The 23,168-nt window shown below is 45.6% G+C and overlaps 1 protein-coding gene across 2 annotated transcripts in view; it reads right to left on the bottom strand.

The window, feature by feature from the left end:
• The window catches only part of LOC106560274 (lysosomal cobalamin transport escort protein LMBD1), a 311,650-nt gene that overhangs the window by 258,467 nt on the left and 30,015 nt on the right, over window positions 1-23,168 (bottom strand). The gene's annotated exons all lie outside the window — the stretch shown is intronic.

Raw genomic sequence — 23,168 nt, 5'->3', positions numbered from 1 at the left:
AAACGTGTTCCATCAGACAGACAACAGTCAGGGTGGAAACGTGTTCCATCAGACAGACAACAGTCAGGGTGGAAACGTGTTCCATCAGACAGACAACAGTCAGGGTGGAAACGTATTCCATCAGACAGACAACAGTCAGGGTGGAAACGTGTTCCATCAGACAGACAACAGTCAGGGTGGAAACGTGTTCCATCAGACAGACAACAGTCAGGGTGGAAACGTATTCTATCATACAGACAACAGTCAGGGTGGAAACGTATTCTATCATACAGACAACAGTCAGGGTGGAAACGTATTCCATCATACAGACAACAGTCAGGGTGGAAACGTGTTCTATCATACAGACAACAGTCAGGGTGGAAACGTGTTCTATCATACAGACAACAGTCAGGGTGGAAACGTGTTCCATCAGACAGACAACAGTCAGGGTGGAAACGTGTTCCATCAGACAGACAACAGTCAGGGTGGAAACGTGTTCTATCATACAGACAACAGTCAGGGTGGAAACGTGTTCCATCAGACAGACAACAGTCAGGGTGGAAACGTGTTCCATCAGACAGACAACAGTCAGGGTGGAAACGTGTTCTATCATACAGACAACAGTCAGGGTGGAAACGTATTCTATCATACAGACAACAGGGTGGAAACGTGTTCCATCAGACAGACAACATTCAGGGTGAAAACGTGTTCCATCAGACAGACAACAGTCAGGGTGGAAACGTGTTCCATCAGACAGACAACAGTCAGGGTGGAAACGTGTTCTATCAGACAGACAACAGTCAGGGTGGAAACGTATTCTATCATACAGACAACAGTCAGGGTGGAAACGTATTCTATCATACAGACAACAGTCAGGGTGGAAACGTATTCTATCATACAGACAACAGTCAGGGTGGAAACGCGTTCTATCATACAGACAACAGTCAGGGTGGAAACGTGTTCTATCATACAGACAACAGTCAGGGTGGAAACGTGTTCTATCATACAGACAACAGTCAGGGTGGAAACGTGTTCCATCAGACAGACAACCGTCAGGGTGGAAACGTGTTCCATCAGACAGACAACAGTCAGGGTGGAAACGTGTTCCATCAGACAGACAACAGTCAGGGTGGAAACGTGTTCGATCAGACAACAGTCAGGGTGGAAACGTGTTCCATCAGACAGACAACAGTCAGGGTGGAAACGTGTTCTATCATACAGACAACAGTCAGGGTGGAAACGTGTTCCATCAGACAGACAACAGTCAGGGTGGAAACGTGTTCCATCAGACAGACAACAGTCAGGGTGCAAACGTATTCTATCATACAGACAACAGTCAGGGTGGAAACGTGTTCTATCATACAGACAACAGTCAGGGTGGAAACGTGTTCTATCATACAGACAACAGTCAGGGTGGAAACGTGTTCCATCAAACAGACAACAGTCAGGGTGGAAACGTGTTCCATCAGACAGACAACAGTCAGGGTGGAAACGTGTTCCATCAGACAGACAACAGTCAGGGTGGAAACGTGTTCCATCAGACAACAGTCAGGGTGGAAACGTGTTCCATCAGACAGACAACAGTCAGGGTGGAAACGTGTTCTATCATACAGACAACAGTCAGGGTGGAAACGTGTTCTATCATACAGACAACAGTCAGGGTGGAAACGTGTTCCATCAGACAGACAACATTCAGGGTGGGTTGAAGCGCGAGGCTCAACTTTTCCACTGTTTTGCTTCGCTGGCTACCACGCTGTGAACAGCTTGATGTGAACCCGTGAACAATGCGCAGATACAGTGTGTGAGTGCGAAGTCTTGCATCTCACTCATGTCAATATCCTAGCCTAATGCCTGCTTCCTCCGCTCTCTCCCTCACCCTGGCTCACCTGCTCTTTGCTAATGATACGAGTGTTTACTTTATACTTTATTAAGCTCACCAGTAGTTACAGCACATGCAGCAGCTAATCTCCCTCCGGTACACATAAAACAAACAAATACATGATAAAGTACAGAAGAGTTATAGACAAAAACAGCATAAGATATTACATTAAAATAAATCCAATATATATAACCAATGTGTGAGTCGTCTTGACTACTTTCTTATGGCACCAAAAGTTTTAAAAAGTGTTAATAGGGGACAGAATGCAGTCGGACCATCAAATAATTGCCATATATATTACTCTTCCAGAATTCCCACGTGGGTGAGGATACTGGACATTGAATCAAAGCCTATTGGATGATCAATTGTTTTTAACTAGGACAGAAGAATTTATAACTGACTTTTTCAGACATAACATAGGTACAGCAGATTACCTTATTGTATGGGACACTTTTAAATGCGCCTTTAGAAGCCATGCAATTCAGTGCTCAGCTCTAAAACAAAAGCAATTTAGGTCAAAAGAGTCCATATTAACAAAGGAAATTGAAGGACTAACAGCACAGTTAGATATCAATAAAAACTGTACCATAGAGGCACAGAATAAGTTAGAGGAAAAACTTAAATATATTGAGAAACTTATTCAAGTCTAATATATTATAAAAAATAAAGCAAACTGGATGGAATATGTGGAAAAAAGACCAAATTCTTTATTAACCTTCAACATAGAAATGCTACCAAAAATAATTTACTGAAACTTGTTTCAAATGACGGAGTCACCCATGATTCACCAAAATATATTTTGAAAGAGGAAGCAAAGTACGTTAAGTCCATGTATTCGTTTCAATTTCCGCCATCTCTACTAACCAAAGTTAATTGTGAGCATTTTTTATTTGAATAATGTAAAATTAACAGCTGTACAGAAAGAAGGCCTAATTACAGAGGAGAAACCTACTGATGCAATTAAAGCCTTTAAGTCTGGGAAAACTCCAGGGCTGGATGGCATACCAGCTGAGGACCTTCCCCAGATCTGTGCCTCGACACAATCTTGTGTCCCACAGTTGTGTCAACTTGGCTGGATGTCCTTTGGGTGGTGGACCATTCTTGATACACACAGGAAACTGTTGAGCGTTGCAGTTGTTGACATAAACCGGTGCGCCTGGCACCTACTACCGCAGCCCGTTCAAAAGGCACTTCAATATTTTGTCTTGCCCCTTCACCCTCTGAATAGCACACTTACACAATCCATGTCTCAAAGCTTCAAAATCCTTATTTAACCTGTCTCCTCCCCTTCATCTACACTGATTGAAGTGGATTTAACAAGTGACATCAATAAGGGATCATTGCTTTCACCTGGATTCACCTGGTCAGTCTATGTCATGGAAAGACCAGGTGTTCTTCATCTTTTATACATACTGATATGTTTATAAACAGCACAGTTACATCAGATCTTTAGAAGAGGAGACGCACCGTGAAAATCTGTTTATATCTGTTTTGTAAAGCTGAGCGTTATGCCTGAGTAACCTCTGGTGGCAGAGCATTCCACAATGACATGGCTTTATACATAACTGAGTGACGCATTAAATCAGTTTTTAGTTTGGGTACCGTGATGAAACCTATAGTGTTGTGTCTGGTGGGGTACGTGTGTACGTCTGGTGGGGAACGTCTGTACGTCTGGTGGGGAACGTCTGTACGTCTGGTGGGGTACGTGTGTACGTCTGGTGGGGTACGTGTGTACGTCTGGTGGGGTACGTGTGTACGTCTGGTGGGGAAAGTGTGTACGTCTGGTGGGGTACGTGTGTACGTCTGGTGGGGTACGTGTGTACGTCTGGTGGGGTACGTGTGTACGTCTGGTGGGGAACGTCTGTACGTCTGGTGGGGTACGTGTGTACGTCTGGTGGGGTACGTGTGTACGTCTGTTGGGGAACGTCTGTACGTCTGGTGGGGAACGTCTGTACGTCTGGTGGGGAACGTGTGTACGTCTGGTGGGGAACGTGTGTACGTCTGGTGGGGTACGTGTGTACGTCTGGTGGGGAACGTGTGTACGTCTGGTGGGGAACGTCTGTACGTCTGGTGGGGTACGTGTGTACGTCTGGTGGGGTACGTGTGTACGTCTGGTGGGGTACGTGTGTACGTCTGGTGGGGAACGTCTGTACGTCTGGTGGGGTACGTGTGTACGTCTGGTGGGGTACGTGTGTACGTCTGGTGGGGTACGTGTGTACGTCTGGTGGGGTACGTGTGTATCGTCTGTTGGGGAACGTCTGTACGTCTGGTGGGGAACGTCTGTACGTCTGGTGGGGAACGTGTATGCGTCTGGTGGGGAACGTGTGTACGTCTGGTGGGGAACGTGTATGCGTCTGGTGGGGGATGCGTGTGTACGTCTGGTGGGGTACGTCTGTACGTCTGGTGGGGTACGTGTGTACGTCTGGTGGGGTACGTGTGTACGTCTGGTGGGGTACGTGTGTACGTCTGGTGGGGTACGTGTGTACGTCTGTACGTCTGGTGGGGTACGTGTGTACGTCTGGTGGGGTACGTGTGTACGTCTGGTGGGGTATGTCTGTACGTCTGGTGGTGTATGTATGTTATCTGGTGGGGTATGTATGTTATCTGTGGGGTATGTCTGTACGTCTGGAGGGGTATGTATGTTATCTGGTGGGGTATGTATGTTATCTGGTGGGGTATGTATGTACGTCTGGTGGGGTATGTATGTTATCTGGTGGGGTATGTCTGTTATCTGGTGGGGTATGTATGTTATATGGTGGGGTATGTCTGTTATATGGTGGGGTATGTCTGTACGTCTGGTGGGGTATGTCTGTACGTCTGGTGGGGTATGTCTGTACGTCTGGTGGGGTATGTCTGTACGTCTGGTGGGGTATGTATGTTATCTGGTGGGGTATGTATGTTATCTGGTGGGGTATGTATGTTATCTGTGGGGTATGTCTGTACGTCTGGTGGGGTATGTCTGTTATCTGGTGGGGTATGTATGTTATCTGGTGGGGTACGTATGTACGTCTGGTGGGGAACGTGTGTACGTCTGGTGGGGAACGTGTGTACGTCTGGTGGGGTACGTGTGTACGTCTGGTGGGGTACGTGTGTACGTCTGGTGGGGAACGTGTGTACGTCTGGTGGGGTACGTCTGTACGTCTGGTGGGGTACGTGTGTACGTCTGGTGGGGAACGTCTGTACGTCTGGTGGGGAACGTCTGTACGTCTGGTGGGGTACGTCTGGTGGGGTACGTGTGTACGTCTGGTGGGGTACGTGTGTACGTCTGGTGGGGTACGTGTGTACGTCTGGTGGGGTACGTGTGTACGTCTGTACGTCTGGTGGGGTACGTGTGTACGTCTGGTGGGGTACGTGTGTACGTCTGGTGGGGTACGTGTGTACGTCTGGTGGGGTATGTCTGTACGTCTGGTGGTGTATGTATGTTATCTGGTGGGGTATGTATGTTATCTGTGGGGTATGTCTGTACGTCTGGAGGGGTATGTATGTTATCTGGTGGGGTATGTATGTTATCTGGTGGGGTATGTATGTACGTCTGGTGGGGTATGTATGTTATCTGGTGGGGTATGTCTGTTATCTGGTGGGGTATGTATGTTATCTGGTGGGGTATGTCTGTTATATGGTGGGGTATGTCTGTACGTCTGGTGGGGTATGTCTGTACGTCTGGTGGGGTATGTCTGTACGTCTGGTGGGGTATGTCTGTACGTCTGGTGGGGTATGTCTGTACGTCTGGTGGGGTATGTCTGTACGTCTGGTGGGGTATGTATGTTATCTGGTGGGGTATGTATGTTATCTGGTGGGGTATGTATGTTATCTGTGGGGTATGTCTGTACGTCTGGAGGGGTATGTATGTTATCTGGTGGGGTATGTATGTTATCTGGTGGGGTATGTATGTACGTCTGGTGGGGTATGTATGTTATCTGGTGGGGTATGTCTGTTATCTGGTGGGGTATGTATGTTATCTGGTGGGGTATGTCTGTTATATGGTGGGGGTATGTCTGTACGTCTGGTGGGGTATGTCTGTACGTCTGGTGGGGGTATGTCTGTACGTCTGGTGGGGTATGTCTGTACGTCTGGTGGGGTATGTCTGTACGTCTGGTGGGGTATGTCTGTTACGTCTGGTGGGGTATGTCTGTACGTCTGGTGGGGTATGTCTGTTATCTGGTGGGGTACGTATGTTATCTGGTGGGGTACGTATGTACGTCTGGTGGGGTACGTGTGTACGTCTGGTGGGGAACGTGTGTACGTCTGGTGGGGTACGTGTGTACGTCTGGTGGGGAACGTGTGTACGTCTGGTGGGGTACGTGTGTACGTCTGGTGGGGAACGTCTGTACGTCTGGTGGGGTACGTGTGTACGTCTGGTGGGGAACGTGTGTACGTCTGGTGGGGAACGTCTGTACGTCTGGTGGGGTACGTGTGTACGTCTGGTGGGGTACGTGTGTACGTCTGGTGGGGTACGTGTGTACGTCTGGTGGGGTACGTGTGTACGTCTGGTGGGGAACGTCTGTACGTCTGGTGGGGTACGTGTGTACGTCTGGTGGGGAACGTGTGTACGTCTGGTGGGGAACGTGTGTACGTCTGGTGGGGAACGTCTGTACGTCTGGTGGGGTACGTCTGGTGGGGTACGTGTGTACGTCTGGTGGGGTACGTGTGTACGTCTGTACATCTGGTGGGGTACGTGTGTACGTCTGGTGGGGTACGTGTGTACGTCTGGTGGGGTATGTCTGTACGTCTGGTGGTGTATGTATGTTATCTGGTGGGGTATGTCTGTTATCTGGTGGGGTATGTCTGTTATCTGGTGGTGTATGTATGTTATCTGTGGGGTATGTCTGTACGTCTGGTGGGGTATGTCTGTTACCTGGTGAGGTATGTATGTTATCTGGTGGGGTATGCATGTTATCTGGTGGGGTATGTATGTTATCTGGTGGGGTATGTCTGTTATCTGGTGGGGTATGTCTGTTATCTGGTGGGGTATGTCTGTTATCTGGTGGGGTATGTCTGTTATCTGGTGGGGTATGTCTGTTATCTGGTGGGGTATGTCTGTTATCTGGTGGGGTATGTCTGTTATCTGGTGGGGTATGTCTGTTATCTGGTGGGGTATGTATGTTATCTGGTGGGGTATGTATGTTATCTGGTGGGGTATGTCTGTTATCTGGTGGGGTATGTCTGTTATCTGGTGGGGTATGTCTGTTATCTGGTGGGGTATGTATGTTATCTGGTGGGGTATGTATGTTATCTGTGGGGTATGTCTGTACGTCTGGTGGGGTATGTATGTTATCTGGTGGGGTATGTATGTTATCTGGTGGGGTATGTATGTTATCTGGTGGGGTATGTATGTTATCTGGTGGGGTATGTCTGTTATCTGGTGGGGTATGTCTGTTATCTGGTGGGGTATGTATGTTATCTGTGGGGTATGTCTGTACGTCTGGTGGGGTATGTATGTTATCTGGTGGGGTATGTATGTTATCTGGTGGGGTATGTATGTTATCTGGTGGGGTATGTATGTTATCTGGTGGGGTATGTATGTTATCTGGTGGGGTATGTATGTTATCTGTGGGGTATGTCTGTACGTCTGGTGGGGTATGTATGTTATCTGGTGGGGTATGTATGTTATCTGGTGGGGTATGTATGTTATCTGGTGGGGTATGTATGTTATCTGTAGGGTATGTCTGTACGTCTGGTGGGGTATGTATGTTATCTGGTGGGGTATGTATGTATTCTGGTGGGTATGCATGTTATCTGGTGGGGTATGTATGTTATTCATGTTATTGATGTTAGTTCTGTTAAGGATAAGGCATGCTGCTTTTTGTTTTGAGCCAGCTGCAGCTTTTCTAGGTCTTTCTTTACTGCACCTGACCATATTACCAGACAGTAATCAAGACGGGACAAGCCTGAACTAGAACAGTTTACCTTTGTGTCAAAAACACAGAACATCTTTTTAAAATAGACATACCACCTCTGTCCATCTTCACAACAACTGTCAACATGACTTGACCATGCTAACTAAACATCTAATGTTACTCCTAGGTGTTAAGCTTCTTCAACATCTTCAATGGTCAAACCCTTTATGTACAACTCCAGTTGTAGTTTAAGTCCAAGAGAACGCTTTGAACCAAATTCAATGCTTTTGGTTTTAGACGTCTTTAAGACCAGTTTATTGCGAAATGACCCATTCTGACACAGACTTTAACTCCTTGCTAAGAGTCTAAGTGAGCTAGGTGCCAATGTGTAGAGTGTAGAGTGTGTAATCATCAGCATACATAGTCATTTTAGCTTATTGTAAAACAAGTGGCAAATCATTTGTAAAAATAGAGAACAGTAAGGCAACAAGGCAACTTCCCTGAGGGACACCGCACTGTACATATCTGATGTTAGAGAAGCTTCCATTGAACAACACTCTCTGAGTTCTATTGGATAAGTAACTCTCCAACCATGTGGTGGCAGGTGATGTAAAGTCATAACAAGGGACTTTTTTCAATAACAAATTATGATCAATAACATCAAAGGCTGACCTGAAATCTAACAATACTATCATCTTATTATGCATTTCTTTAGCCAATCATCAGTCATTTGAGTCAGTGCAGTAAGTGTGTTCAGTCTTCATTCTGTTGCATGTAGAAGAGCATAAGTCATTGATGATGGGTCCTGCTTTAATGAAGCTGCGAGACATTGCAAGCCAAGAAATTGCAAGATTCTCACAATGGAAAGCTGTTACAGTTTTTGATTGCCGATAGATAGGCCTAGTACACGGTTCTGACTGTCTGTCTGGTGGCTGACCTGTCTATACTGATAGATAGACCTAGTACACGGTTCTGACTGTCTGCCTGGTGGCTGACCTGCCTATACTGATAGATAGGCCTAGTGCACGGTTCTGACTGTCTGTCTGGTGGCTGACCTGCCTATACTGATAGATAGACCTAGTACACGGTTCTGACTGTCTGCCTGGTGGCTGACCTGTCTATACTGATAGATAGACCTAGTACACGGTTCTGACTGTCTGTCTGGTGGCTGACCTGCCTATACTGATAGATAGGCCTAGTACACGGTTCTGACTGTCTGCCTGGTGGCTGACCTGCCTATACTGATAGATAGGCCTAGTACACGGTTCTGACTGTCTACCTGGTGGCTGACCTGTCTATACTGATAGATAGGCCTAGTACACAGTTCTGACTGTCTACCTGGTGGCTAACCTGCCTATACTGATAGATAGGCCTAGTGCACGGTTCTGACTGTCTGTCTGGTGGCTGACCTGCCTATACTGATAGATAGGCCTAGTACACGGTTCTGACTGTCTGCCTGGTGGCTGACCTGTCTATACTGATAGATAGGCCTAGTAAACGGTTCTGACTGTCTGCCTGGTGGCTGACCTGCCTATACTGATAGATAGGCCTAGTACACGGTTCTGACTGTCTGTCTGGTGGCTGACCTGTCTATACTGATAGATAGGCCTAGTACACGGTTCTGACTGTCTGTCTGGTGGCTGACCTGTCTATACTGATAGATAGGCCTAGTACACAGTTCTGACTGTCTGTCTGGTGGCTGACCTGTCTATACTGATAGATAGACCTAGTACACGGTTCTGACTGTCTGTCTGGTGGCTGACCTGTCTATACTGATAGGCCTAGTGCACGGTTCTGACTGTCTGTCTGGTGGCTGACCTGCATATACTGATAGATAGGCCTAGTACACGGTTCTGACTGTCTGTCTGGTGGCTGACCTGTCTATACTGATAGATAGACCTAGTACACGGTTCTGACTGTCTGTCTGGTGGCTGACCTGCCTATACTGATAGATAGGCCTCGTGCACGGTTCTGTCTGGTGGCTGACCTGTCTATACTGATAGATAGGCCTAGTACACGGTTCTGACTGTCTGTCTGGTGGCAGACCTGCCTATACTGATAGATAGGCCTAGTACACGGTTCTGACTGTCTGTCTGGTGGCTGACCTGCCTATACTGACAGATAGGCCTAGTACACGGTTCTGACTGTCTACCTGGTGGCTGACCTGCCTATACTGATAGATAGACCTAGTACATGGTTCTGACTGTCTGTCTGGTGGCTGACCTGCCTATACTGATAGATAGACCTAGTGCACGGTTCTGACTGTCTGTCTGGTGGCTGACCTGCCTATACTGATAGATAGGCCTAGTACACGGTTCTGACTGTCTGTCTGATGGCTGACCTGCCTATACTGATAGATAGGCCTAGTACATGGTTCTGACTGTCTGTCTGGTGGCTGACCTGCCTATACTATGCTCCCTTCTCTCCATCCCTCGCAAGCTCGTTATGAAAGGTGCAAGTGTTTATGTTCTCGGAAGTATGGCAACTAAATTCGTCTCTTCCATTCCAAAAACACTGAAACTTACTGGACGTGTGAATTCCTAGCGGAATATTGACACTCAAAGATCTTCTTAAAGATTTTCCTTTCGATTGTTCTCTGGCTTCTAACTTTATTCAAACACACCGGGTGTCGATGTGCAAGGAGTCGAGGAATCAATAGACTCTCCACCACTATGTTATCGTTGTTAACAGTTGGAAAAAAGGTAGAGAAAGGCAAGCGACAGCAGCGAAGTCCTGTATGGCAAACTTTACGAGGTGAGACCCATAACTTTTCTGGCAGCAGCGCAGCTGCATTGTGAAATAACTCATTTTTATTATCGTTTAAACTAAAAACCGATTTAAAAAAAATTGCTGTTTAAACATTAAGAAAAATGTTCCCTACAAGAAAGTGTAAAAAAGGGGGATGGTGGAAAAGAAGATGAAAGACGAAAATCCCTGTCAGTGTCACTGAGTAGAGCCCTCAAGTTCAGGCCTGATGAGAAACACAACGCCACACATCATGACTGGCCCAACATGCACAGCGCAAGGGCATCAGCTAGCTCCCTCCCTGCCAGCCCTCCTGGTCACTCTGTGTGTGTGTGTGTGTGTGTGTGTGTGTGTGTGTGTGTGTGTGTGTGTGTGTGTGTGTGTGTGTGTGTGTGTGTGTGCGTCGGACTCCTGTCGTTCCCAGACAGCCGAAATATATTACATTTATGTGAGAATGAAATGTCAGGGGAGACTTACAGTGAAATGCCACTGTGACAAAAGGACTTGGTGGAGGTTGGTGGAAATCTTAGTGGTGCCTGTGTGTGTATGTGTGTGCCTGTGGGGGTTTTCACATCTGGGGGTTTTGTGATGAGACATTGGAAACACTGTGTTAGTACACTCTGTTCAATTCAATTCAATCTGGCCTCTCTTTTACCACTTTACTTTAGTGTAGCCTATGTATCTCCCCAAGAGACAAGGACAGTACATCCTAGTTCTACTGCACAGAGTAGAAAGATCCTCAAAATAACTGTATAGACCTTTTTTGGAACGTAAACAATAGCAAACCCATTTAGAACACATGGTCCCATTCTACATCCGGCTAGCTAGCTGCCCCACAAAACATGTCAAGTGCTCGTTCCAAGCAAAAAAAGTAAACACAGTCTACTTATACAGAGGGAAAAGGGAGGTTACATGTAGCCTAGTCAGTGTATGGAGAAGTCGGAGGCGGAGCTAGCCAGCCAGACACTTCAGAGGAAGTGGGCTACTTGGCCTGGATAGGGGAGGCGTGCCTCGGACACTGTAGCCTAATGGTAGCCTGTTTTGTATGACAGGCAGAGACGGTGGGGTGTAGGAAAACAAATACACTTTTAAGTCTAATTTGTATATTTATCTGCTTATAATTTCCTAAATTTGCTAGGCTAATATAGTCAACTTGTCTAGTCAAATAGGCCTAAGCTAAGCCTGCAGCTTCTCTTCAGTCATAATGTGTTGCCCTAGAAGACAAATACATGATAGGCTAATACATAATACATGAATAGGTCCTCACAAAATAAATGTCTTAAATGAATGAATGAATGAATGAATGAATGAATAAATCATCTAGCTGTAAAGCTTTCTCGTTGAATGTCACTCCTCTGTACGGGGCAAGAGAGAAAACACAATAGCTCTAAACAGGGTAGATAAATATTCTCCCCTTGCAAACATTTGCAGATTAAAAGCAGTGAAAAGTAAAATCCATGTTTCTGATAATAATTCACTTTGTCAGTGATGCATATTTTTCAGACACTGAAAGAAATACATCTTACCATATTTCTTAACTCCTTTTTCCGAGATATAAATAACATTTGATGTATCATTGTACTGCAAGAAATACTTAACTCTGCAGGAGTTAATTTAATATTAGGCTGCATGTAAGATGCTATAGGTCTGTCAGTGTCCAGATTTCTGTTAGTATTCCATTTAACCCATCTCAAGTTCAAAGGTCTCATTTCAGCTCTCTCATTTCAGCTCTCTCATTTGTTGGCAAAGTAAACATGTTGTAATGTGATATATTAGTCTCTCAAAATATCACAATCAACAACTCATTCACAATAATACTCAAAGTAGGCAGCCATAGTAGTAGAGACATTAGTCTTTCAGTGTTAAACATTGAAGTAGGCATAGCAATAAAGTCAATTGATTTGTTCTAAAGATACAGGATAGTTTACATAGCACAATTAAATAGTAGCCAAACATACAGTAATGGCAGTGTAGTACAATACATGGAATAATTGTACAGTGGTGCAATAGAGACAACAGTGATGTGGGTGTAGAGGTGTGCAGAGTCATCTTGTGACAAGAACATGGAGAGAATTCCATTCTAACCAATGGAAAATAAAGTAAATTTTGCTTCTCCCAACACGCTACAGTGCAGCACCCCTGGCTGGAGAGCAATTGTGGGGCGTTAACTGCCTTGCTCAATGGCATAAAGGCAGGAGATGATCCATAGGATCCTTCTGGCTACCAGTTCAGTTTTATACACATTTCTGTGTCATCCTGGGCTTGAACCATTGTAGTCACAACACCACCCTGATTAAGCGCTCCTGTAGTAGTCTAGCCCTAGAGCAGTGTTTCCTGATCCTGGTCATTGGTCCTGTAGTAGTCTAGCCCTAGAGCAGTGTTTCCTGATCCTGGTCATTGGTCCTGTAGTAGTCTAGCCCTAGAGCAGTGTTTCCTGATCCTGGTCATTGGTCCTGTAGTAGTCTAGCCCTAGAGCAGTGTTTCCTGATCCTGGTCATTGGTCCTGTAGTAGTCTAGCCCTAGAGCAGTGTTTCCTGATCCTGGTCATTGGTCCTGTAGTAGTCTAGCCCTAGAGCAGTGTTTCCTGATCCTGGTCATTGGTCCTGTAGTAGTCTAGCCCTAGAGCAGTGTTTCCTGATCCTGGTCATTGGTCCTGTAGTAGTCTAGCCCTAGAGCAGTGTTTCCTGATCCTGGTCATTGGTCCTGTAGTAGTCTAGCCCTAGAGCAGTGTTTCCTGATCCTGGTCATTGGTCCTGTAGTAGTCTAGCCCTAGAGCAGTGTTTCCTGATCCTGGTCATTGGTCCTGTAGTAGTCTAGCCCTAGAGCAGTGTTTCCTGATCCTGGTCATTAGTCCTGTAGTAGTCTAGCCCTAGAGCAGTGTTTCCTGGTCCTGGGACACAAAGTGAGGCACATTTTAGTTTTTGCCTAAGCACTACACATCTGATTCAAATCATGAGCTTGATACGTTGATCATCTGATTCAAATCATGAGCTTGATACGTTGATCATCTGATTCAAATCATCAGCTTGATACGTTGATCATCTGATTCAAATCATCAGCTTGATACGTTGATCATCTGATTCAAATCATCAGCTTGATACGTTGATCATCTGATTCAAATCATCAGCTTGATACGTTGATCATCTGATTCAAATCATCAGCTTGATACGTTGATCATCTGATTCAAATCATGAGCTTGATACGTTGATCATCTGATTCAAATCATCAGCTTGATACGTTGATCATCTGATTCAAATCATCAGCATGACACGATCAAGTGAATCAGCTGTGTAGCGTTAGAACAAAAATAAAAAAGTGCACCTCTTTGGGTCCCCAGGACCAGGATTGAGAAACAGAGGCTGAAGAGGCAGATCAGCAGCTGGAAGGTTGCTGGTTTAAGCCCTGGGTCAGGCAACACAACAATGTCAATGGAACTAAACTGGCAGCTGGAAGGTTGCTTGTTTAAGCCCTGGGCCAGGCAACACAACAATGTCAATAAAACTAAACTGGCAGCTGGAAGGTTGCTTGTTTAAGCCCTGGGTCAGGCAACACAACAATGTCAATGGAACTAAACTGGCAGCTAGAAGGCTACTGGTCATTGATCCCATGTACCATCTCCTGCCATTGTGCCCTTGAGCAAGGCACCTAACCCCCCCAAAATTGCTCTCTATCCAGGGGCTCTGCACTGCTGCCGACCCAGTGTCAACTTGTATTTGTTGGTGTTGGGAAAGGGAGAAGACACATTTATAAAGTTGTATTAAATTCCTCTTCAGAGTCATCCACACCTTGATCCAGAATGTTGTCCATCTAGAGAGGGATAGACAGCCCTGACAAAACAAGCTCCCCATGTAGTCCTCTCCAGGAACAATATGTCTGCCATCGAGCACTACTGTCTGAAACAAAGGACAACAAACTCCCCTGCACAGGCGTTTGAAGGAAATATATCTGCACAATGTTGATGGGAAACATTTCCCTTTGATTGTAACCGACAGAACCCCAAGATGAACAGGAATGATTAGCCTAGGCAGCCGATAGTGCATAAGTGCTTAGGCTAATGAACTGTCTAAAGGCAAATTATAATGTAGCCATGTCCTCTACTTTAGTTAGTTAGCTATTAGCTCCATTACAGGGTTAACTGGGAAAGCCATCCAATCAGCTTTGGCCATTACAGGATTAACTGGGCAAGCCATCCAATCAGCTTTGGCCATTACAGGGTTAACTGGGAAAGCCATCCAATCAGCTTTGGCCATTACAGGGTTAACTGGGAAAGCCATCCAATCATCTTTGGCCATTACAGGATTAACTGGGAAAGACATCCCATCAGCTTTGGCCATTACAGGGTTAACTGGGAAAGACATCCCATCTGTTTGGCCATTACAGGGTTAACTGGGAAAGCCATCCAATCAGCTTTGGCCATTACAGGATTAACTGGGAAAGACATCCCATCTGCTTTGGCCATTACAGGGTTAACTGGGATAGCCATCCCATCAGCTTTGGCCATTACAGGATTAACTGGGAAAGACATCCCATCAGCTTTGGCCATTACAGGGTTAACTGGGAGAGACATCCCATCAGCTTTGGCCATTACAGGGTTAACTGGGAGAGACATCCCATCAGCTTTGGCCATTACAGGGTTAACTGGGAAGACATCCCATAAGTTTTGGCCATTACAGGGTTAACTGGGAAAGACATCCCATCAGTTTTGGCCATTACAGGGTTAACTGGGAGAGACATCCCATCAGCTTTGGCCATTACAGGGTTAACTGGGAGAGACATCCCATCAGCTTTGGCCATTACAGGGTTAACTGGGAGAGACATCCCATCAGCTTTGGCCATTACAGGGTTAACTGGGAGAGACATCCCATCAGCTTTGGCCATTACAGGATTAACTGGGAAAGACATCCCATCAGCTTTGGCCATTACAGGGTTAACTGGGAGAGACATCCCATCAGCTTTGGCCATTACAGGATTAACTGGGAAAGACATCCCATCAGCTTTGGCCATTACAGGGTTAACTGGGAGAGACATCCCATCAGCTTTGGCCATTACAGGGTTAACTGGGAGAGACATCCCATCAGCTTTGGCCATTACAGGGTTAACTGGGAGAGACATCCCATCAGCTTTGGCCATTACAGGGTTAACTGGGAGAGACATCCCATCAGCTTTGGCCATTACAGGATTAACTGGGAAAGACATCCCATCAGCTTTGGCCATTACAGGGTTAACTGGGAGAGACATCCCATCAGCTTTGGCCATTACAGGGTTAACTGGGAGAGACATCCCATCAGCTTTGGCCATTACAGGGTTAACTGGGAAAGACATCCCATCAGCTTTGGCCATTACAGGGTTAACTGGGAGAGACATCCCATCAGCTTTGGCCATTACAGGGTTAACTGGGAGAGACATCCCATCAGCTTTGGCCATTACAAGATTAACTGGGAAAGACATCCCATCAGCTTTGGCCATTACAGGATTAACTGGGAGAGACATCCCATCAGTTTTGGGGGTATAAAGCTGTATCACTGTTGTTCGCACAGATAGCAGCTATGGTAGATTACTATCAATACACAGATAGCAGCTATGGTAGATTACTATCAATACACAGATAGCAGCTATGGTAGATTACTATCAATACACAATAGCAGCTATGGTAGATTACTATCAATACACAGATAGCAGCTATGGTAGATTACTATCAATACACAGATAGCAGCTATGGTAGATTACTATCAATACACAGATAGCAGCTATGGTAGATTACTATCAATACACAGATAGCAGCTATGGTAGATTACTATCAATACACAGATAGCAGCTGTGGTAGATTACTATCAATACACAGATAGCAGCTATGGTAGATTACTATCAATACACAGATAGCAGCTATGGTAGATTACTATCAATACACAGATAGCAGCTATGGTAGCTCAATACACAGATAGCAGCTATGGTAGATTACTATCAATACACAGATAGCAGCTATGGTAGATTACTATCAATACACAGATAGCAGCTATGGTAGGTTACTATCAATACACGGATGTAGCTATTGTTGTGTCTCACAGAATTAGCTATTCAAGTTAGCTGATGTTAGATAGTTAGAGTCGAGAGCTAGCTAATTAGCTACTGGCTAGCTAGCTACAGATGTTACAGCATGTTACCATTTAGATGTATTTTCCTGTTCCACAAAGGTTGTTTTTTGGTGGCATACAAAATAGACCTTCAAACACTGAGTAGAAAACAGATAGCTAGCTAGCTAAGTAGCAGATTAGCTACACAAATAACACATTCACATTACATGAAGTGAAATGTAGCCAGCCCTTCATAGCAGTGATCCACGCATGTTGTCCTATTTCAACAAACCCCAACACAGCACTCTCCCCTTAGATACCCTAGTAGCTAAAGCTAGCTAGCTAAACAACTTATATTCTTGTTGTTGTAGCTTTCCGGCAGACTTGACGCTTTGTGGAGTATTTCTGCCTTTCACAGGTCGGAGTGTGAATTACACATTTGGGACACAAAAAAGGGGAGAGGGGAAGGGGGGCTACAACTTGTTGACGGCGCTCACTACAATGAAAACAAAAAACTTACGCCACGCAACTGGAAGTGGTCAGGGGACAAGATTCAACAGTTCGAGAATGTGTCAAAAAAATAAGGTCCATATGGGAGTCCAAGTTATATTAAGTTAATTGAACTGGAGATTAGCATTCACACTTTTCAAAAAGTCAGAGTTCTCTCTACTGCTGCAAGAGCAGGTTAATTATGATCTATAATACAGGTTGAGTTGTCTCTACTGCTGTAAGAGCAGGTTAATTATGATCTATAATACAGGTTGAGTTGTCTCTACTGCTGTAAGAGCAGGTTAATTATGATCTATAATACAGGTTGAGTTGTCTCTACTGCTGTAAGAGCAGGTTAATTATGATCTATAATACAGGTTGAGTTGTCTCTACTGCTGTAAGAGCAGGTTAATTATGATCTATAATACAGGTTGAGTTGTCTCTACTGCTGTAAGAGCAGGTTAATTATGATCTATAATACAGGTTGAGTTGTCTCTACTGCTGTAAGAGCAGGTTAATTATGATCTATAATACAGGTTGAGTTGAGCTGTTGACTCTGAACCTCTATGGATCCAAACCACACCAAGGTCATCCCCATATCTATGTTAGAATCAAAATCAACATCCCCTTCTAACAGGCTCAGAAATAAATAAAACCCTGAAACCAAGTCCCTCATGTCATGCAGAATGTGCAGAACATCCTATTCCTCCATAACAAGTCCCTAATGTCATGCTGCACATCCTATTCCTCCATAACAAGTCCCTCATGTCATGCTGCACATCCTATTCCTCCATAACAAGTCCCTCATGTCATGCTGCACATCCTATTCCTCCATAACAAGTCCCTCACCCTCCCACCCCTCTCACTCACACACACTCTCAGCTGTGCAGGACCTGCGACTGATTGTCACAAGCTTGTAAATTAGCACAGTCTGCCAGTATAGCAGCATTACCCTCTTGGCCTGTGCCGAGCCTCGTCACATTACAAATCAGTCTGGTTGATCATTTGCTGTTGTATTAGATTCTCTGCAGACCGACCTCCAGGGTCTGACCGTCCTATGACGGAGCAACACCAGGAATACTGATGACAGAATATACCACAGACATGGAGGATCACACACACACACACACACACACACACACACACACACACACACACACACACACACACACCCCCCCTATGGGCCTATGGGCTTCAACAAGGTTCCATATAGAACCACAGAGAACCCTTATTTTAAGCAGTGTAGAAGAAAATGGAGCAGAACTCAGGGATTGGACAGAAAGAGGGGGCCGACTAGGTGAAAAATCTGCCGGTGTGCCCTTGAGCAAGGCACTTAACCCTAATTGCACCTGTAAGTCGCTCTGGATAAGAGCACCTGCTAAATTACGTAAATGTAAATAATTAAGGACAAAGCACCCCACAAAACACATACTTTCTCTCACACACCTCCCCTAGAATACACACACGTTGACACGTTTATCATGAGGATTGCATACCTACATCCTCTCTAGCCCCTCTTCCATCCCCAAAATGAGGGTGCATGGGGGCGGGAACGCAGCAGAAGAAACTGAAAGCCATGATTTATTTAGAGAGCTCAGGGTTGTTAGGCCTGTTGCTAGAGGGGCTAATCATGCACCACTGCTTTGAAGTGCTCACTGCTCAACACCCTGAGAAGAAGATGCCTCAACGGAGAGAAGCAGCTGATTAGAGTTCATCTAAGTTTTGGATGTTTGGGACATTAACCTTTTGTAAATGCAAGGTCAAATGTGTCAGGTGTGGGCCCATATTCAAAGAGCTTGTCAGAGTAGGAGTGGTGATCTAGGATCAGGTTCACCCTCTTATTCATTATGATCTAAAAGGCAAAAGTGATCCTAATTATCCAACGTTATCAGCACTCCTACCCTGAAACACTTGATGAAACACTTGATGAATAGGGACACAGATCCTATGGCAATTCAGAATCAGAATAGACTGGGAGACAGGTTTGGAATGGGTTGTGGTGTGGATGGGGACTGGATGGGGACTGAGGGGGGAATGGGTTGGGGTGTGGATGGGGACTGAGGGGGGAATGGGTTGTGGTGTGGATGGGGACTGGATGGGGACTGAGGGGGAATGGGTTGTGGTGTGGATGGGGACTGAGGGGGGGAATGGGTTGTGGTGTGGATGGGGACTGGATGGGGACTGAGGGGGAATGGGTTGTGGTGTGGATGGGGACTGGATGGGGACTGAGGGGGAATGGGTTGTGGTGTGGATGGGGACTGAGGGGGGAAATGGGTTGTGGTGTGGATGGGGACTAAGGGGGGTGGGTTTGGGGTGTGGATGGGGACTGAGGGGGATGGGTTGGGGTGTGGATGGGGACTGAGGGGGGATGGGGACTGAGGGGATGGGGTGTGGATGGGGACGGGGGGATGGGGACGGGGGGATGGGGACGGGGGGATGGGTTGGGGTGTGGATGGGGACTGAGGGGGGAATGGGTTGTGGTGTGGATGGGGACTGGATGGGGACTGAGGGGGAAATGGGTTGTGGTGTGGATGAGGACTGAGGGGGGAATGGGTTGTGGTGTGGATGGGGACTGGATGGGGACTAAGGGGGGTGGGTTTGGGGTGTGGATGGGGACTGAGGGGGATGGGTTGGGGTGTGGATGGGGACTGAGGGGGGATGGGGACTGAGGGGGATGGGGTGTGGATGGGGACGGGGGGATGGGGACGGGGGGATGGGGACGGGGGGATGGATTGGGGTGTGGATGGGGACTGAGGGGGAATGGGTTGTGGTGTGGACTGAGGGGGATGGGGTGTGGATGGGGACAGGGGGGATGGGTTGGGGTGTGGATGGGGACTGAGGGGGGGATGGGGACTGAGGGGGGGATGGGGACTGAGGGGGGGATGGGTTGGGGTGTGGATGGGGACGGGGTGTGGATGGGGAGTGGATGGGAACTGAGGGGGAGGTGGGTTGGGGTGTGGATGGGGACTGAGGTGATGATTGGGACTGAGGGGGATGGGTTTATCTCTGTTTATCCTTTTTTTGGTATTTTGTTGTTTGAGCAGATGATTAGGCTTCTATTATTGTTTGTTGTACAACCAAACATGTTTCAGTCTAATGATTAAATCAATCTCTGAAGAGGTTTAAAGCTCATCAACTTGATGATTAAGTGTGTGGATCGTATCTTTCAACGAACAAAATGAAACCAGCATTAGGGTTGCAAAGGGTCGGAAACTTTCCGGTAAATTTCTGGAATTCTTCCTGAAATTCTCCATGGGAAGTTAAGCCGGGGAAATTTGGGAATTTTGCTTAAATTCTTTTAAAAAAGTTTGCTCATAACAGTGAACCTTTTTTTGTGGGATACACATAAGGCAATTCTAGGTCTTGTGGCATATTGTGGTTAAACTATCCCCAATTCAATGGAATTGCAACCCTCTGCATGCACAGTGCACTCTTCCATCACATGTTCAGATGATTCTCAATGTCTTGCACACTAATGAGATGCTATTGAGTCCACACTACTACACTGTCTGAGCCAAGGACTATATGCTTTCTGGTAAGTTTTCATTACAATACTGGGTGGGGTGAATACATTTTATATGACATACATTAATTTTGTTAACTAGTAAATAGTAGCCTACAGCAAAGTGTGTTTAAATCATTTATAACTTGATAACAATTTCTGCTAGTTAGTTTTTGCTACCATATGGGTTTTAGCTTGATTGAGCCTGCTAACTGAGGAGTGTTAATTCACCTGTTTCCATACTTTTCATTTTAAAACATTTAACTTACAAAGGAGTTGTTTAATCTAACTGCTTAACTCTTTATCTGCACATGGAATTGTATTTTTATTTATTCTTTATACTTTTTTTCCTAATCTTTACAGGAAAATGCCATGTGCACTGTCTGATGTGTGGATACATTTCACTGCAGCTAATGTAGAAGGAAAAGCTGTGTACATTTGCAAATACTGTGCCAAATCATATGTGAAGAATGCAACAAAGATACAGAATCATCTGGCCAAGTGCATAAAGTTCCCTCAGCGCTCACAACAAGCAACCTCTGACAGAAGTCCTTCTACTTCTATTTGAGGTGAAAATGATGAATCAGACACCTTATCGATAGCAACAGCTCATGGTCCTCCTGGAATCAGAAGTTTTGATGACTCAATGGAGGAACGTAATCAGAGAAATGCTGATGAATGTCTTGCTCGAGCTGTGTATGCAACTGGTTCACCTCTAATGCTCACAGGCAATGTGTATTGGAAGAGATTTCTGAATGTTCTTCACCCAGCATACACCCCCCCAACCAGACATGCTTTATCTACTCATTTGCTGGATGCAGAGTTCAACAGAGTTCAAGTGAAGGTCAAGAATATCATAGAGAAAGCAGACTGAATTGCAATCATCTCTGATGGGTGGTCGATTGTTCGTGGGCAAGGAATAATTAACTATATCATCTCCACCCCTCAACCAGTATTCTACAAGAGCACAGACACAAGGGACAACAGACACACCGGTCTCTACATTGCAGATGAGCTGAAGGCAGTCATCAATGACTTTGACCACAGAAGGTATTTGCACTGGTGACAGACAATGCCATGGACACGAAGGCTGCTTGGTCTAAAGTGGAGGAGTCCTACCTTCACATCACACCCATTGGCTGTATTGCTCATGCACTGAATCTGCTCCTCAAGGACATCATGGCACTGAAAACAATGGATACACTCTACAAGAGAGCCAAGGAAATGGTTAGGTATATGAAGGGTCATCAAGTTATAGCAGCAAAGTGAGAAGAATAAGAGCACCACATTGAAGCGGTCTTCATGTTTGACAGTCTCCTGGAGGGGAAGGAGTCTCTCCAAGAAATGGTCATATCACAGTCTGCCGATATGGACAGCCCCATCAAGAGCATCCTCCTGGATGATGTATTTTGGGAGAGAGAGCTAAGCAGCCTGAAACCTATAGCAGTAGCCATTGCACGGATTGAGGGAGACAATGTCATCCTGTCTGATGTTCAGACTCTGCTTGCAGATGTAAGAGAATAAATTCGTACTGCCCTGCCAACTTCACTGTTGCTCCAAGCAGAGGAAACTGCAGTTATGAAATACATCAAAAAGCGTGAAGACTTCTGCCTGAAGCCCATACACACCGCAGTGTACATGTTGGACCCCAAGTATGCTGGCAAGAGCATCCTGTCTGGTGCAGAGATCAACAAGGCCTATGGTGTCATCACTACCATGTCTCACCACCTTGGCCTGGATGAGGGAAAGGTTCTTGGCAGTCTGGCGAAGTACACTTCCAAGCAAGGGCTTTAGGATGGAGATGCAATATGGCAGTCGTGCTAACATATCTCATCAGCCACCTGGTGGAAGGGACTTTGTGGATCTGAGGCTCTTTCCCCTGTTGTCTCCATCATCCTCCAAATCCCAACAACATCAGCCGACTCAGAGCGCAACTGGTCCTTGTTTGGAAACACACAACAAAGCACGCAACAGGCAGACCAATACAATGGTTGAAAAATTTGTGTCCATCCGGGCAAATGTGAGGCTTTTTGAGCCTGACAACAAGCCATCCTCAACAAGGTTGGAAAGTGACAGTGAAGGTGAGGCCTCAGAGTCTGATGTTCAAGAGGTGGACATTGAGGAGGTCCAGGGAGAAGACATGGAAGCCTGAGAGGAAGACAACCAAAGCTCTAGTTTCTAGACTATCATTTTACAGATGTATGTTGAAAACGTTTTTGTGAGATGCGATGGATCATTGGGGATCATTCAATATTCCCTTTCTTTTGTTCAGTGAAATCATCCCATGTGAAATAGTCAACTCACTTAGTTACATTCGTAACTAAATTGTTTTATTTAATAATTTGCAATTATGTCTACTTATGATAAGGTAAAAGGTTTATGTTTCTGTCTCCATATGATGGTAAATATATCCATTGCAAAAAACATCTACATTTAAATGGTATTAATATTAATTTGCATATATTGCCATTAATTCCCATATATTCCCATGGTAAGTTTCCACCTCTGAATATTCCCCAAAATGTGCAACCCTAACCAGCATAGACAAAACTGTGATTGAAGCGAGAGAGAAGATAGAGAGTGAGAGAGAAAAGAGAGGAGACAGATAGATTATTTTACCTTAATTTAACTAGGCAAGTCGGTTAAGAACAAATTCTTATTTTCAA

This window comes from Salmo salar, chromosome ssa18, assembly GCF_905237065.1.
Source record: "Salmo salar chromosome ssa18, Ssal_v3.1, whole genome shotgun sequence".
In the NCBI taxonomy this organism is placed as follows: domain Eukaryota; kingdom Metazoa; phylum Chordata; class Actinopteri; order Salmoniformes; family Salmonidae; genus Salmo; species Salmo salar.
This window is presented reverse-complemented; position numbering and strand designations above follow the sequence as displayed.